The sequence below is a fragment of the Dasypus novemcinctus genome, chromosome 30 (genome assembly GCF_030445035.2).
Source record: "Dasypus novemcinctus isolate mDasNov1 chromosome 30, mDasNov1.1.hap2, whole genome shotgun sequence".
NCBI lineage: Eukaryota > Metazoa > Chordata > Mammalia > Cingulata > Dasypodidae > Dasypus > Dasypus novemcinctus.
In genome coordinates this window covers 20796839-20815196 of record NC_080702.1, presented here as the reverse complement: position 1 = coordinate 20815196, position 18358 = coordinate 20796839, and the positions used below count along the sequence as shown (strand labels likewise).

The following is an 18358-nucleotide window of genomic DNA, read 5'->3' as shown; positions in this document are numbered from 1 at the left end:
GCTGCTGTTCAACTGTATTTTCTTTCCCAATGTGTAAGTGGAAAAAATATTGTAATGCCATTAGCATTTTTAAAAAAAATCCAGTTGTCATATTTTACCCTTGTTTACATTTCAAAGGTATCTAATAGGCATTTAAAAACATTTTCTGAATTGTTTTTATTGTATCATGAAAAACACAGAAGACATTACACCTATAGGAGAAAAGAGTGGACTAATGAGAAGGTCCTTGTGAACTTGCACACTTCCTGGTATTGTCTGCTGATCACTCAGTGAAAAGTGAGATGCTCTGACAGGCTGGGACACTTCCTCATCATTTAACATTTGACTTTGACACAGACATCTTCTTCACTACCCAGAAGCAAACTTGTTATTGTGCTCTCACAAGTCATATAATCAGCTAATCGTCTACATGGTTCAGATAGGCCCAAAAATTCTTGAGTCTGGTTATTTTCTGCATGCTTAACATTTTCAGACAGCATCATTCAGTCACCTCCAAAATGTAAAGTCCAGGGAAAAGCTAAAGAAGAGTCAGCTAGTTGATTTATACCTTCTGAGTAGGAGGCTGTAGAACTCAATATTTGGGGAGAACTTGTTTGCTGCACTTCCCAGGACTTTCAGGAGACATAACCATGTAGCTTTTACACTTTCTCTGGGACTCGAGGCAAACAGGAATGATTCTTTCTACCACACTGAACTCTGAAGACAAAGGAAAAATGCTTCCATTTCCAGAAGTAAAATTGCAGTTGGAAATTTTCTTGTCCCACATCTAGACCCTTTTCTGGTTTGCTGTTGGGTGTATTCCATGAAATACTTCATTTCATGAACTCTGAGCAGGGGCTGGCAACTTTAAATATTTATATGCAGCTGGCAACAGCTAGAAGATCAGTAATATTTTCTGTGTTAATTGACAGAGTGGCTGTGTAAGCATATTCTAAAAGTGGTAGAAAGCCAGTCACTATAACATGATGTAAAGCATTGATATTCTCATCCTTAGCTAGACTCACAAGCTTGTGCAAAAGAAATCACTGCAAGCCATTAGGACCACCTTTTGTGCCCAGAAGATTTTGTCCTGGACACATATAATGATATTACCAAAATGTCCATCATTTTGCAGCATATTTAGCTTTCCAAGCATTTCCTGGCTGTGGGAAGAGAAGCTATGAATAAATGTTTTCACACCCATCTTCTCCTTCCTCTTCTACAGATGCTCTTCAAGATGCAGTGAGTCAGAGGTGTCTTGTGACAGTGGTGCAGGGCCCTTAGTCCTACTGTTGCTGCTCCTCCTCCTGCTGGGTTGGGTGGTGACCCAAGGGAAGGCAGGGTATGTGGCTCCCTTCTGGTCCCCCAAGGGCAGAGGCCCTATCTCATGCCACTGCACAGAGGCTTGTGCATGACCTTGGTCTGGGGCATGGTGGCACATTCCTGTGGGGATTGTGCACAATGGGTGCTGGTTGTGCAGCCCAGCTGGCCATTGGAATCCAGAGGAAGGAGCAAGGGAGCGGCTCAAGCTGGAGGTGGATTTGCTCAACCTTGGGCAGCATGCAGGTAGAGTAGCACATGGTCCTGGCAGAGCCCAGTGGTGATGGGGAGGCCGAAAGAGGGGAAGATAGGGGAGCCACTGCTGCACATGTGGGCCCCACCCCACCACTCTTCTGTTCTTTTAATAATGGCTATACTGTATGTTGGGAGATGAGTTTTGATGTGCATTTTCCTAATAGCTAGTGATGTTGAACATGTTTTCATGTAGTTTTCATGACTTGTATTTCTACTTCAGAGAAATTTTTGTTCAATTATTTTGCCCATGTTTAAAATGGGGTTGCTCGTCATTTTGTTGATAAATTGTGTGATCTCATTATATACCATGGAAATAAATCCCTCATCAGGATAACTTTTCACAAATTTTTTTATCATTGATTAGACTGCCTTTTTACTTTCTCTACAAAGTCTTTTGAAGAACTGAAGTGTTTAATTTTGAGGCAGCCCCATTTATCTAGTTTTTCTTTTGTTGCTTGTGCTTCGGGTGTAAGGTGTAAGTAACCAAGCCACAAGACCTTAAAGGTGTTTTCCCACATTTTCTTCTAGAAGTTTCATAGTTCTTTTTCTTTATACTTAGGTCTTGATCCATTTTTTATTAATGTTTATTTAGGGTGTGAGATAAGGTTCCTCTTTTTTAAATATGGATATTCAGTTTCCCAGTACCATTTGCTGAATAGGCAATTATGACCTATTTGAATGTGTTCAAAATTCTTGTCAAAAATCACTTGACCATAGATTTGTCTAATTATGAACTCTTGATTTGATTCCACTGGTCTATCTGTCTGTCTTTATGCAAGTACCATGACATTTCTACCACTGAAAGTCAGATGATATGCTTTAAAATTTGGAAGTGGGATTTCCTAACTATATTCTTTTTTATCTTTAAGATATTTTTGGCTATTTCGGGGCTTTACATTTCAACATAAATTTGATAGTTGGCTTCTTCAATTCTGCAAAGAAGGATTTTGGAAAATTCATTAAGATTGCATTAAAACTGCAGATCAGTTCAGATCAAATTGACATCTTAATGATATAGTCTTCCAAATGATGAACACAGCATATTCTTTCATTTAGATCATCCTTGATTTCTCTTAACAATGTTTTATAGTTTTCTTAATATGGGTCCTTGGGAAGCAGATGTGGCTCAACTGATAGATCATCTGCCTACCACCTAGGAAGTCCAGGGTTCAAACCTAGGGCCTCCTGGCCTGTGTGGTGAGTTGACCCATGCTCAGTGCTGCCACACATGAGGAATGTCATGCATGTAGATGTGTCCCCCATGTAGGGGAGCCCCATGTACAAGGAGTGCACCCTGCAAGGAGAGCAACCCAGTGTGATAAAAGCACAGCCAAACTAGGATTTGCCCTACACACATGGAGAGCTGACATAACAAGATAACACAACAAAAAAAGACACAGATTCCAGTGCCACCAAGAATGCAAGTGGACACAGAAGAACACATGGTGAATAGACACGAGAGCAGACAATGGGGAGGGAAGGGAAAAGAAATAAATACATAAATGTTTAAAAATAAATAAGCATGGGTCCTTTATGTCCTTGGTTAAGTTTTTTCCTAAATATTTGACTCTTTTAGTCAATATTGCAAGTCAAATTTTTCTGGCTTCCTTCTCAGATTACTCATTAATAGTATATAGAAAGCTATTGATTTTTGCATCTAGATCTTGTATCCTGCCACTTTGCTGAAATTGTCTATGAATTCTAATAGTTTTGATGTGGATTTTTTTTGGATTTCCTAAAGATAGGATCATAACAACAAATAAAATTTTGTCTTGTTTAATATTTTTATTATATTTACTTCCTTTCTTGCCTAATTGCTCTAGTTAGAACTTATAGCACCATACTGAATCACAGTTGGATAAGAGGGCATTCTTGTGGAAAAGGTTTCAGTCTTGCACCATTGAGTATGTTACCTGTGGGTTTTTCATATATGCGCTTTATCGTGTTGAAAAGTTTCCTTGTATTTCTACCTTTTGGAGTGTTTTTATCAAGGAAAGGTGCTGTATTTTGTCAAATGCCTCTTCTGCATCAAATAAGAAGATTAATGCATTAATTCTTTTTTTTTTTTTTCCATTATTCTTTTTAAATTTACTGATGTGGTGTATTACACTGATTGATTTTCTTATGTTGAACCACCTTGCATACCCACGATATTAGTAAGCCAAAGGGGTGCTGATGCAAAATACCAAAAAACTGCTGGGTTTTGCAAAAGGTATTTATTTGGGGTAGGAGCTTACAGTTACCAGGCTATAAAGCATAAGTTACTTCCTTCACCACACCAAACTCTATTTACACATGTTGGTGTAAGATGACTGCTGACATCTGTGAGGATTCAGTCTTTCTGGGTTCCTCTGGGCTCAGCTCCTCTGTTTCCTCCACAAAGTCAGCTATATAGTCTAGGAGGCTCTCTAGGCTTTGCCTGTCTCCACAAGGTCTGCTGTAGACTACCAAGTGAACAGCTCTGTCTCTTTCCCCGGGTCTCCAGCTTAAGCATCAAGTTTCATCTCAAAACTGCAACATCAGAAACCATCAACCCTGTTCTTTGCCATGTCTTTTATCTGTGAACCCCCCACCTGTGCCCTAATCATAACTCAGTCATGCCCAAATACACATCAGATTACAAGCATAATTCAATATTTCTTTCTGGAATTCATCAATTATATCAAACTCCTACACTTCACCCTCTGAATTCCAAAAAGTCATTACAATATTCAAAAAAGCCTTAAAGTAGTTGCAGTGCAAGTACTAAATCATATCATAATCAATTAAAGAAATACAGTTTGTCTTGGGGCAAAGCCCTGTCTGCTATAGACCTCTAAACTTAGAAAACAATTCACCTGCTTCCAATCCAAATGGACAGATATAGAATAAACATTTTCATTACAATAAGGAGAAATTGGGAGGGAAACATGAGTTGTGGGTCCTCTACAGTTCAGTAAACCTGCAGGGCATTCTCCATTAGATTTCAAAGTCGGAGAGTCATTCTTAAGATGATGGTTTCTTCTCCTTGGGGCCATATGGGGTCCCACCCTTTTCCACAGTCCTGCCCAATGGTTCCACCCTGATCAGGCATCTTGGTTCCACCATCATCAAGCATCTGGGTGTCAACCAAGTTCCAGACCTTTTCCTCCAAGAGTGTTGGGGTGATTGCCACACCTCATCCAAACTTTGGGTTAGAGTCTTAACCCCCTTGTATAGTGGTGTGAAGGCAACATTCCCCCTAATCTCTGGCATACAGGCTCAACTCTCTCAGAGCAGTGAGCTGACCACTTGGCCTTCCCTAACCTTTGGGGGACAGGTCCACCCCTCTCAGACCTGTGGGATACTACCTTAACCACCCTAATTCATGGGGAATGTTTTCCACCCCCTCTGTACTCTGGGCAGCAAAACTCTCACGGAACATCGGACAGGAACATCCACAATCTTCAACTGCTAGGGCAAACTCACCCTTCTGTGCACATGGATGGGGTTCCACTCTTGACCCATAGTGAAGTCTTAATTCCAGATCTCAGCTTCCATGGTCTTCTTCTTAAAGCTGTTTCTTCAATCTCTCCCTTCCATGTCCTTTTTATTCAAGGCTGACAGTGGTTTTGTTCATACAGCTCTCTCAAAAATCTTGTTAGTTTAGCATGCAGGTGGCAGCAGTACAAGCCCTCAGACAGTAAGACTTTCCACAAGTCTTTCCTAGATAACTGCCTCTTCAATCTTGATTTACTAGTTCCAAGTTCGGTTAAGTCCTCAAATGGGGCACTTTCATCTGGGAGCTTGATTTCCAAAGGCTTGGAACTTCTGGAATCAGTCTCTGTTTTCCTTTTGCCAAACAGTTCATTTCTTAGCATTTCTCTCTCATCCAGCATTTTGCTATAAGCTGCAAGCAGAAGCCAAGCTACATTCTCTTTGGGAAGTTCTTCAGCTAAATGCCCAGGCTTGCCATATTAAAATTACCCCTCTGTACAACAGCACAAGTTAATCTTGCTAAGTTCTCTGCAACTTTAAAACATGGATTGCCTTTCCTCCAGTTTCCAATAATAGTTTCATCATTTACTTTTCAGGGATTATAAGAAGTCCCTCTAGCATCGATATTGCTATCCTCAGTCACTTCAAAGCAATCTAGGCCTTTTTCCATCAAGCATTTCACAATTCCTCCAATAAATACCCGTTACCCAATTATAAAACCATCCCAGCATTTCAGTAATTGCAAAAGCTCTTTCCCACTCCTTGATACCAAATTCTGTATTAGTCAGCCAAAGGGGTGCTGATGTAAAATACCAGAAATTGTTTGGTTTCTATAAAGGGTGTTTATTCGGGGTAGGAGCTTATAGTTACCAGGCCACAAAGCATAATTTTCTTTTCTCCCCAGCTCTGTGTTTCCTGCACAAGATCAATTATAGTTGATGAGGCTCTCTAGGGCTTTGCCTCTTTCACAAGGTCAGTTGTAGACTATCAGGTTAATGTCTCTGTCTCTTTCCCCAGGGCTCCAGCTTAAGGCTTCAGCATCAAACTCCAACATCACAAACCCTGACCTCTGTTCTTTGCCATGCCTTTTATCAATGCCCTAATCATAACTTAATCATGCCCAGGTACAGATAAGATTATAAGCATAATCCAATATTTCTTTTTGGAATTCATCAATTATATCAAACTACTACACCCAGTATAAAGTTCTCTTGATGATGATGTATTTTATAGGTGTTTTTATATTTTGTTAGCAAGTATATTTGTGGATTTTTGCATCTATTTTCATTAAAGAACATGAGCTGTAATTTTCTTTTTTCATAACATCTTTACCTAGCTTTAATATTAGGGCAATGTTAGCTTCATAGAGTGATTTGGGGAGCAATACTTCCAGTTCAGGTTTTTGGAAGAGTTTGAGCAGTATTTGTATTAGGTCATCTTTAAGTGATTACTAGAATTCACCTATGAAGCCAACTTTTCTTGGACTTAGCTTTTTTTTTAACAAATCAGTTTTATTTATTCATATTTATAAAGTATGTGTCCATCCACTGTGTACAATCAATGCTATTCTGTTTTGCATTTATCACTCCAATCACTCCCAGAGCATTTTCATTATTTTGATGATAATACTAAAAAACAAAACCAAGAAATCAAACAAAACAAAACTCATCACCTCTCAATCTGTCTATGCTTCCCCTGACATATATTGCTGCAATTCTTTCCTTCTCTACATTTTATGTGTGTTTATGTTTTGTAAAAACAGTCTTATATATGCAGTGTCACCCATATTCATATTTTAAATGAGGTTTCTCTATTTTATACAATCCAGTGCTACATTTTGTTAACTTTCCTTCTAGTGATATAAATGTTCTTAGGCCTTCCCTTTCAAGCTCTGTCATTTTGGGAATAATTTTGAAGCCTGTTTCAATTTCCATTTTATTTGGTTTTTGAGGTCTTCTATTTCTTTTAGGTTCAGTGTGAATTGTTCATGTTTTTTAGAAATTTGTGCATTTCATCAATTTTGCCCAGTTTGATATAGTTATGATTTACAAAAATAGATATTGGATTATGTTTGTAATCTGATCTGTAACCTGGGCATGATTGAGTTATGATTAGGACATTTACGTCTTCACCCATGGGTGGGTTGGGATTCACAGATAAAAGGCATGGTGAGGAACAGAGTTGAGGATTTCTGATGTTGGAGTTTTGATGTCTGAGTTTGATGCTGAAGACTTAAGCTGGAACCCTGGGAAGTAAGTTCACAGAGGAAAGAGAAGTCAGCCCCAAGAAATGGTACCTTGAACCCAGAGAAAAGCAAGCCCCAGGAACATAGGAACCCAGGAGGCCTGAAACCTTGCAGATATTAGCAGGCATCTTTCTCCAAATAGACTTTGGTGAGGGAAGTAACTTATGCTTTATGGCTTGGTATCTGTAAGCTCCTAACCCAAAAAAAATACCCTTTGTAAAACCAACCAATTTCTGGTATTTTTGCATCAGCACCCCTTTGGCTGACTAATGCAGTTGGCATACAGTTTTTGACAGTGATACTATCCTCTTCCAATCTCTTTTCTTTCTGCTGGGTCAGGGATAATGTCACCCTTCTCATTTCTTATTTTATTTATTTTTTATTTGTTAATTTCACTAAGGGTTTATTGATTTTGTTATTCTTTTCCAAGAAACAACTTTTGGTTTTGTTGGTTTTCTGTATTGTTTTTAATTCTCCATTTCATTTATTTCAGCTCTAATTTTTGTTATTTCTTTCCATTTGCTTGTTTTGGGATTGATTTCCTATTCTTTTTCTAATTCCTCCAGGTGTACAGTTAGGTCTTTTATTACAGCTCTTTCTTCTTTTTTAAAGTGCTCGTGGAAGCCTATAAATTTCCCTCCCACCATTCCCTTTTCTGGAACCCCTAGCTTTTGGTATGTTGTGTTCTCATTTTCATTTGTCTTGAAGTATTTACTCATTTCTCTTGCAATTTCTCCTTTAAACTACTGATTAAGTGTATATTGTTTACTGTCCATATATCTGTGAATTTTCCTTTATAACATCTGTTATTCATTTCCAATGTATTTCCACTATGATCACAGAATATGCTTTGTAAAACTTCAAAGTTTGTAAATTTATTGAGATAGGACTTATTTCCCAATATATGGTCTATTTTGGAGAAAGACCCATGAGCACTTGAGTAGAGTATATATTCTGCTGTTTTGCTGTGTAATGTTCATAAATATCTATTAGATCTCATTTATTTATATTAGGCAAGCTTTCAGTTTCCTTAATTATCCTCTGTTCAGATGTTCTGTGTAATGCTGACTTGCAGTGTTGAAGTCTAATAATTATTGTATTCCCCCTTAGTATGATACATACTAGTGTATGTGTCATATTTTTTGGCAACTATGGTAGGTGGATAAATATTTATTATTGTTATTTTTCTTGGTGAATTGTTCCTTTTACTAATATATTGTACCATATTTCATCTCTTATAACAGTTTTCCAATTAAAATCTATTTTATCGGACATTAGTATCACTACAGCTTCTCTTTTTTGATTGCTATTAGCATGGAATAACTTATTCCAACCTTGTATATTCAGCCTGGTTGTATCCTTGCATCTAAAGTGAGTCTTCTGTAGCAAGCAAAAATGGCTTATTTTAAAAATTACTTCTATCAGTCTATGACTTTTTATTTGCCAGGTTATAGAATATGCACATCTTTCATCACATGTTATTTCCAAATCACTTACAAAATGGATCCAGCAATACACAATCTCAGAAATAGAATTTTATTTATTCCATATTCCCACAAACACTTGGTACTGAAAAACTTATAATTTACAAATTTGTCAGATGTATGATAATTGTACTGTTTTTCATTTTTCCTTAGGTTTTGGTAGTGTTTATTTGGATCTTTCCCATTTTTATTCTGGGTTGTTTATTTTTTCCTTAATAATTGTAATAGTTTGTGTTTTTTTAAAAGATTTATCTTATTTCTTTCTTTCCTGTTCACTTCCGTTGTCTGCTCTCTGAGTTCATTTGCTGTTTTTCTACATCTACTTGCGTTATCTGTGGCACTGGGAGACTGCGAATCTTTTCTGTTGTGTCATCTTGCTGCATCAGCTCTCTGTGTGTGCTGTGCCACTCCTGGGCAGGCTGCACTTTTTTTCATGCAGGACAGCTCTCCTTGTGGGGTGCACTCCTTGTGCATGGGGCATGCTTATGTGGGGGCACCCCTGCACATGGCAGCACTGTGCATGGGCCAGCTTACCAGTCAGGTCAAGAGGCTCTGGGGATCGAATCCTGGACCCTCCATATGGTAGACAGATGCTCTATCAGTTGAGCTATGTGTGCTTCCCTGTAATAGTTGTTTATTATCCTATATTTTTAAAATGGACAGTTCCATGTGCTGTAAATTCAAACATATATGAATGGAATCTTACAGTATGTGATATTTTTGAATAGCATTTTTTGTCTCAGCATAATTCTATGAGATTGATCCAAATTATTGCATGAATCAGTAGTTTTCTCCAGTTTATTTTGTCTTACTTATGTCCTTCATTTCTACACTCTTGTCCAAGGCTCTCTTCCTTGTCTTCAGGCTGTAACACAGTCTTTGATATCACTTATAGATTTGGTCTCCTGGTAACATACTCTCTCAGTTTTTTCTTATCTTTAAAAACTTTAAACTCACCTTCATTTCTGAAGTATAGTTTTCCACATAACGAATTCTTGGATGGCAGTTTTTTTTTTCCTTTGTGAACTTAAACATTTTATACCTTCTTACCTCCATAGTTTCTGAAGACAGAAAAGCACTTAGCTTTATTAAGAATTCCTTGTAAGTAATACATTCCTTTTCCTCTTGCTGCTCTCAAAATCCTCTCTTTATGTTTGGCCTTTGACAATCTGAAGAGTAGTTATCTCAGAGTAGTTTTATTAGGATTCATAAACTTTTGGGTTCATTGTTCACCCTGAATATTGATATTGTTCCTTCAGGTTCCAATTGGGAACCCTATTCCTGAGCCCCACAATTATGTATGCTTTGTAATTATCCAGGTTACTTCAGCCCCCTTGTTCATTCAGGTTCCATTTGGGGTCAGTTATTTGAATGGTATGACTCCCTAGGACATGAGTGGCTTTGTGAAGGTTTCTACTGACTAAAATTCAGCATGCTCTTGATCCTTTTCTAGTACAATTTGCTTTTCATCCGAGGTTACAATTAGGTTTGGTAATGATTGCATATTTGCCCGATTTTTTGTGATGATTCCAAATATAGACTTGAAAGTATTTTTCAGTTGCTCTCTATAGCAGTGGACTCAATCTTTCGAATTATATAGGTCTGCTATTGAAAATGGAATATGGGTATATAGATAGCCCCATGGTGGTCTTTATTCATCCAATCCTAAAGGTTGTTTCAAAGACAGAATTGGCCCTGACTTTGCTCTTCCAAGGTCGAGGCACCCTGAAAAAAAGTCTCTTCCCTCTGGTTGTAGGGTGGGGGGGGGGGGATAATTCCTGGGGTATCTAATGGTAATTCAGGCTCATTTCTATCCCTCTTATATGGCAGTGTAGGTGATATTGGAGTTGTGACAATTCCAAGTATCAATATATTAGCAATGATATTATCTAAAACATCATTGGAAATAAAACATCATCAGTGCAGATAGAATCAGGGAGGGTTTTACAGACTTTTATTCATCCATCCTTATAGTTATTTAACTCCTGCTTTGGTTTAGAGGTTTGACGAATTTCTTTTCTGGTTGGTGTGGTAAACCCTTGCCATTTTTTACTTTCAAGTGTTGAGGATATAGGTCCTGAACAACTGGCAGTACACTTTGACTGAAACAAACTCTCAAGATTTTTATTTTGGGCTAACTCCATAAAATATGGAATCTAAGGAATCTAATCACATTTCCTTAAATTTTTTCAGAATAGATGCAATTGCAGAACGGTATTGTACTCTAAGGACGCTTGTGCTGGTCATTCATGTTCATCGTCTAATGCATATTGAGGCCAGCTTTACTTAAACAGACAGAGCATTCACCTTTTTGTCAGTTCATACCCAAATTGTTCACAATGGTTAATAATTCAGCTTATTGTGTTACTCTATTTTTGCCTTAGAAGTCTGAATATTTCTCATTTCAATAATTTGACTAAACAAATTCCAAGAAACCTGGACAACCAATGTTAGTAACACCGCCTTTGTAACTAACACCTCCCCAAAACCAAGCATGGCAAATCTCCACTTACAGCTTCAGCCAGAGTTATTGTGCTGTTGAATAGGACAGCAGACAATACACAGAGAACATGTTTCCCTTCATGCCCTGCCTCCTTTAGGGATGCTAGCTACCCAGGGCAAGAAACTCATGTTCCAAGTCTCAGAATAAAATACACTGGCAGCTACAGAGCCAAAGGCCATGAACATCTTATCTTTAGGGACCACCAAGCAGTGCCCTTATCATGAGGACAGTAGTCCATTTGGTTGCCAAATTGAAGGTGACCAGAATGGTCCACTGATCATCACATGGCACAGCAGAATAGGAAGACACACCAAACTAGGCTAGGGAGGAAGTGGTTTTATCAGAAGGTGGATTACAGGATCTAAACAATCTCATATATGCCTCCCTATTGAGGGATTTTCATATGGCTTTTATATAGATTTGAAACAAATGTATTATTAAGTTGAGATCTCTGGGAAGGGGCTTAGGACTTTCTCTAGTGTACAGCTCTCATTCATATCAAGTTAAACATGGCTGGTAAATCTAAGTCTCATGGTGATAAGGATAAATGAATGAGAGAAGCATTCCATGCTGACGACATGTATTTTTTTCTTTACAAAGAAGAAATAAATGGTCTCCTTAATTTCAAATAAAGCACATAGACAGAACTATTTGCTTTCCTACAGAAACTATTTCTTCCTAAGGTGCTTGTAAGTTACACATAGATTTTATTTTACTAATGCTACAGAAATTAGGCTGAAAACACATAGGACTACATTAGAAAACTATGAAAAGGGAGAAATTGATTATCTAAAATGTATTATACCAAAATAATAATGTGCAATTTTTTAATTTCAGAAGAGTGAATTATAAAAGAAAATGACAAAATATTTATTTGCATGTAAATACCTACACCTATAATGGAAATATACTGCTTGATTTCCTTACAGAAATACTTTATTTTTCTATATTTCATGATGTGTCTGAATAATTTTGTAGTTATAAATGCAAAAATTCTTTAAAGTCCGTATCAGTGAATTTAATCACTTATTTTGGGGACACCAAATATTTTGAAGTTTGAAGCAATATCTGACAAAAGAAGACCTTTACTGCATGGTCTCTCTTTTTCTTGGTAGAAAAATATACACCAAGAAAAGTTAAAATAATTTTCCTTGAATGTATTTTTTCAACATGAATTTTTTTTTGTAGTCACAGGAATGACTGATAAAAGTCCTTTTAGACACACAGATTAGCAGTAATTTTCTTGCTATAGATGCTCTACTGTCCTTATCCAGGACAAGCAAATTTCTTAAAATTGTGAAGCCTCATGGACCCGGTAGAAGATGGATTTTGAGACTATTGGAAGGGAATGACCGAGGCATGACTTTATTAGATTTATCTTGAATAACATCTGAAATAATCAAGGTATGACTTTTGATTATAGGACTGATGGGGTTATCAGCTACAAAAAAAGAGGATTCACCATCCAAATGGTGCTTTTTGTAGAGAGAAAGAAGCTCTGACTACAGAATTTGGTGAAAGCAGCCTCATTAAAACTTTGATTCCTTGCCTTCACAGTTCTTTTTTGTTCTGATAAGGAAAGGAGAGAATTTTAACCAGGTGTGAGAATTCTAATTTAATTTGGAAATAATTTTCTTTTTATTCAGAACGTATTCAATTTACTGCAGCCAGTTGGGCCAAAGTAATCTGAGGTCAGGTGAAGTTATTGTGAAGATACAGTATCTCTGGAATCATTAATTAATTTTCAAAGGGAAATTCACCTGAAATAAATATTCGTAGGAGAATTTTATGCAGTTAGGCCAGTAGGAGAGAAAAAGGAACAAAAAAATCTATAAAGAAAAATTATATGAGTGACCTGAAGAAATTGCAGAATTTTTTTTGTCTTTATTTTTTAATGTTACATTTAAAAAATATGAGTTCTCCATATATCCCCCACCCCCCTCAACCCACTCCTCCCCCATAACAACAATCTCCTCCATCATCATGAGACATTCATTTCACTTGGTGAATACATCTCTGAACACTGGTGCCCCTCATGGTCCGTGGTCCACACCACAGCCCACACTCTCCCACAGTCCACCCAGTGGGCCATGGGAGGCCATACAGTATCCAGTAACTGTCCCTGTAGCACCACCCAGGACAACCCCAAGTCCCGAAAATGCCCCCACATTACAGCTCTCCTCCCACACCCTACCCCCAGCAGACACCATGGCCACTTTCTCCACACCAATGCCACATTTTCTTCAATCACTAATCACAATAGTTCATGAATAGAATATCGGTAAGTCCACTCTAATCCATACTCTATTCCTCCAGCCTGTGGACCCTAGAATGGCCGTGTCCACACCACATCTACATCATGAGGGGGCTTAGATTCCACATGGATGCTGGATGCAATTCTCCTGCTTTCAGTTGCAGGCACTCTTCGCTCCCTGGTGTGGTGCTTGACCGTCTTCACCTCCATGTTAGCTGAGTGGGGTAAGTCCAATAAACCAGAGTGTAGGATTTGCAAGTCTGTTGAGGCTCAGGGCCTGGCTATCACATGGTCAGTCCAGAGATTCAGGTCGCCTGAGTATATATTAAACCCCAGTGCCAACTAGAGCTCCGGTAAAAGTAACAGGAGAGGTTTGTGAACAAAGATCACATCTGAGTCCAGCTCCATCACACAGAAACACAAACTCCAAAGTAGGGCCAATGCAGAAATTTAATAGAGGCTGTAGGAAAGGAAAAAGGTATCTTAGGCTGGGATCAATGAAGAGACTTCTGAAGAAATGACAAAATAAAGACCAAAGGAACATACTATTATTTGGGACAACTTTTGAGGGGGTTGCCATGGAAGTAAAGGATGATTATAGTGGTCAGAGCTGAAATAATATCTTTCCTTATATGTGTTTGTGCATTTTTGAGAAGTCATTTCTATTTTAACCCTTGGATACCTGGAGGAATCCTAAATGAAATTTATCCAATTTGAAGGGAAATATTTTGTTAAAGAAGCATGCCTTGATTATACTTATCTTGTTTGACATCTAGGTTACCCAGAAAGTAATCTCTATAGGAGGATAATTATTTTTAAGATTTCTGGGTCTGTGTTGTTAATGTCTTGAATTATATTTTATTTTCTATACCTCTGCCTATGAAAATACAGATCCTCATTTTCATTTTAGGGCTGAGAGTGCAATAAATTGAAGCAATTAAATAAATGTGTGAGAATATCATGACAGCTACAGAAATGGGATAGTAAGGAGTTACAATTGAGTATTAAGATGTTCTAATAATATAGTTTGAAGAGTACCATGCAGAACAAAAAAGGAAGAAAATAACCAAAATAGCTTGAATACATTCAGGGTACTGAGATCTCAGAGAAGACTAGGGAAAAGAAAGTTCTCAAAAGGTCTAATTCTTTAATTCCAAGTTATAGAATGAGACACACAAAATGGATTCATTCATAGGACACTTATTGGAGATAGCATGATTTTTAAAGAGGAAGGCAGTGATGTTAAGTGATCATATTAAGCCGTGTGATGACGGGGTAAAATGCTAGTGCAGATTGATCATGAGAGGAAAATATCAGGCATGAGAGAGGAAATCAGCACAGATTACATTTTCATTCTTAGCAAGATAAACAGTAATAAATGCTGAGATGATTATGATAAGAGACAGATATTGCTTGTGAAGATTTCAGGAAGAAACAGAAAAGATGGTAATTCAATTGGCGCATTCAGTCAGGTGATATGACACTTCATGAAAGAGAAGGATTAACTAATGAGTATGAATAGAGAAATAGTGAATCTAGGAATATTATGGTATTGAAGTGATTTCTCAAATTACATCATACAACTGGTTATTAGAAGGTAGTATGAAATGTGAGAGAGTATGATGTTCAAAACTATAGGACTATAGTCATTATGGAATGTAGGAAATTGACTGAATTTTCAAGCTGTAGTCTGTTTCCCAGATAATATTTGAAAGCACTAGAGTAGTGATTCTTCATTGAGACCTAAAAGAAGAGATTAGTAATGTGCTTTGTCAGATGAGTAAAAACAAGATTGATAATTACAGTCACCTCCTATGAGGGTAGGAGTGGTAAATAGTAAGATATTTATTGACAGAGTAAGGTAAATAAAACCACATCAGGAATGTCATTCTAAGGAAGAATATGCATGAAATAAGTATGCTTGGACAGACTGATAATAAACATTAAGTGAGTTAGAATCTGATGTTTTGGAAGTGGGTCCAATGCAATGGAGTTTTCCTTGTGATAGGAAAATCTGGGCATGGGGTATAATTGTGGTAACAGACTATATAAAGAGAACACTTTGAAAACATGGTGAGGGTCTGATTATCGATATGAATGGTGACATTCCAGGTAATACCCAGGAGTGGCATGTAACCCTTGTGTTATTTAAGATTGGGATACAGGAAGAAAAAATTCAAACTCTAGGTGTCTTTTTCTGGACAGGTAAGTTTGCCATATTTTTCTTTCTGAACCTCTCTGTATGAAACTTGTTAAATTTGTAAATTAACATTTATCAGCAGGGTTAGTGTGAGGATTAAATTTTTAAAAATATGTAATTCTCCAAGCATATTGAATACAACCATTTTCTTTGTGGACTTCAGATACAAATAACTAAGTTAATCCTAGCTCTGTTTATGATGCCTTCTCATTAATTGTCCATGAAATGGATGTAATTGTTAATGATAGTTTAAAGGAGAATTTACAATATACCCATTTTCTCAAACAAACATAATGAAATGTAGAGATACTGTAGCTGATGATGATTAATACTGAACAAGAATTCATTTATCATTTCAAACTGTTCAAATGTATTTTCTCCCAGATTCCTTCATTCTGCATTGTCTGAGCCTTCTAAGCCTATGAGGATTGTGGGATATGACTAAGACATTATGACCTATATAAGTCTGCTATTTATTGATGCAGGGAATTTTCATGACTAGATTTCCTTGATGGGAGCTATTGATCCTTCCCAAGCGACTCCCAATTAATGAAGAGTGAATTGATCAACCACATAATATAATACGTTAAGTTTTTCAGTTGAATTTTTCTTTTTAAGTTTTAAATAGATTTTTATTTTATTTTTTAAAGATATTTAGATCATACAAAATGTTACATTAAAAATATAAGAGGATTCCATATACACTCACTCCCTACCTACCCACTCCTCCCACATCAAAAACCCCTTTCATCAGCATGGCACATTGCATTTGATGAATAAATTTTGTAGCACTGCTACACAGCTTGGATTACAGTTTACATTGTAGTTTACACTTTCTCCCAGTCCATTGAGAGGATAATACCTGTATATATAATATCCTGCATCTGTCCCTGCAGTAGCATTCAGGACAACTCCAAGTCCAAAAAATGACCCCATATCATAACTCTTCATCCCACTCTGCCCTCAGCAACTCTATTGGCCACAGTCTTCACATCAATGACACAGTTTCTTCCATTGCTCGAGTCACAATAATTCTATAGTAGAATACCAGTAAATCCAATCTAATCCATATTTTTTCCCCCATGCTGAGGATCCTGGGATGGTGATGACCACTCCACCTCTAAATTGAGAGGGGGCTTAGGTCCCACATGACTGCTGAATGGGATTCTCCTGCTTGCAGTTGTAGACTCTCAGTTCCTTGGTGTGGTGTTTGACCATCATCACCTCCTTGTGAGCTGACCTGGGAAAGTCCAACAAAGAGGAGAGTAGTTGTTGCAACTCTGCTGTGCTCAGGGCCCAGCTGGCACATATACAGTCCAGAGATTCATGTCTCCTGGGAATACACCAATCCCAGAACCAACTGCAGTTTAATAAAAGTGACAGAAGAGGCATGTGTACAGAAGTGACATCTGAGTCCAACTCCCATCACACTCAGGAGCACAAATTCCAAAGGGGGTCTACTGGAAAGGCACAGAACTCCAGAGCTATCTGCCATGACCATAGGACCCGGATGTGTCTGCAGCCTTCAGGAACACCACTACCTGGGGTTGTATCTACATTGACTATCTCTGGCCTCCTGCTGAGATGTGCATAAACATGACCTCTCTGATGACGTCCCAACTCATTTTGAAGTCTCTTAGCCATATAAACTTATTCTTACCATTTCCCCCTTCTACTCACGGAATTTTTCTAGTTGCATCACCACACAGAGCCTGGTAGAAATCCCAAAGTACCAGAGGGGCTCAAACCCGGGAGTGAGGTCCCACACTGGGGGAAGGCATTGCATCTATATGCTGAGTTTGACCTAGAGAGTGGCCCCATTTGAGCAACATGGAGGTTCTCAGGAGGTAAGTCTTAGGTACCCTGAGGCTCTAGGCAAAGTTGAAATTTCAAACACACGGGATCACAAGCATAGCCATCATCATCAAAGACCCACAGTTTGACCATCTCTCTGTACTGGTCTCTGTCCTTGCACCTAGGGAAATGCCACCCTACCATTGGGGAAAATGTCAGAGCTCCCCATGATGGGAACCCAGCCCCCTCAGGCATTATGTGAAACTCCACCCATTATGTCAACACCCAAAGAAAATCTGATCATGTAAATACACTTCACATGCATGCCCCGGTGTACTCCTTCCCACCCATGCATCCCCTGTCAATGACACTGCACACCACGCTCCTCCCCTGCCATAGTTGAACCAGCCTGTTATCCAAAATTTATTAAAAAATGAAGCCTAATACACTGCCAAATTCAAAGACTAGGGAAAAGACATAGTCATGATAGGTTTAAAGATTAGAAATAAAATATATATTATGAAGAAAAACTAAAATGAAATAAGTTAATTGGGACATTAAAACTGAAAAATATCATAAATTTTTTTTTTGACATTTTTCCTTTCATCACTGCAACAGGTGTTGTTCTCTATGTACAAGGCAAGGCAATTTCTTCCATTTCTTCCCTGTGTATTACACCTTTTTTTTTTCTTATCTCTTCAAAGGAATTTTAAATTGCAGTAAGGTCACATGAAGAATATAGGGAACTCCCATTTACCCAACATCCTCACCTTTTCCCCCTTCCTCAGCAACAGTTGCTTCACATGCAGATGCTACATTTGCTAAAACTGAGGCACAAATATTGAAACATATCTACCAATCATGGTTA

General features: G+C 37.8%; 1 long non-coding RNA gene and 1 pseudogene across 1 annotated transcript in view; one reads left to right on the top strand and one right to left on the bottom strand.

Annotated features, from left to right (window-relative positions):
- LOC139437869 (uncharacterized) overlaps positions 1–18358 on the top strand; it is a 194181-nt gene that overhangs the window by 39810 nt on the left and 136013 nt on the right. The gene's annotated exons all lie outside the window — the stretch shown is intronic.
- LOC101437812 (zinc finger and BTB domain-containing protein 44 pseudogene) lies at positions 157–1203 on the bottom strand (annotated as a pseudogene).